This window comes from Oryx dammah, unplaced genomic scaffold, assembly GCF_014754425.2.
Source record: "Oryx dammah isolate SB20612 unplaced genomic scaffold, SCBI_Odam_1.1 HiC_scaffold_11232, whole genome shotgun sequence".
NCBI lineage: Eukaryota > Metazoa > Chordata > Mammalia > Artiodactyla > Bovidae > Oryx > Oryx dammah.
This window is the reverse complement of record NW_024080625.1, coordinates 2350087-2350333: the sequence shown is the minus strand read 5'-3', so window position 1 is coordinate 2350333 and position 247 is coordinate 2350087.

The window sequence follows — 247 nt, the reverse complement described above, 5'->3', positions numbered from 1 at the left end:
CTGAGTCAGTGATGCCATCCAGCCATCTCATCCTCTGTCGTCCCCTTCTCCTCCTGCCCCCAATCCCTCCCAGCAGCAGAGTCTTTTCCAATGAGTCAACTCTTTGCATGAGGTGGCCAAAGTACTGGAGTTTCAGCTTTAGCATCAGTCCTTCCAAAGAAATCCCATGGCTGATCTTCAGAATGGACTGGTTGGATCTCCTTGCAGTCCAAAGGACTCTCAAGAGTCTTCTCCAACACCACAGTTC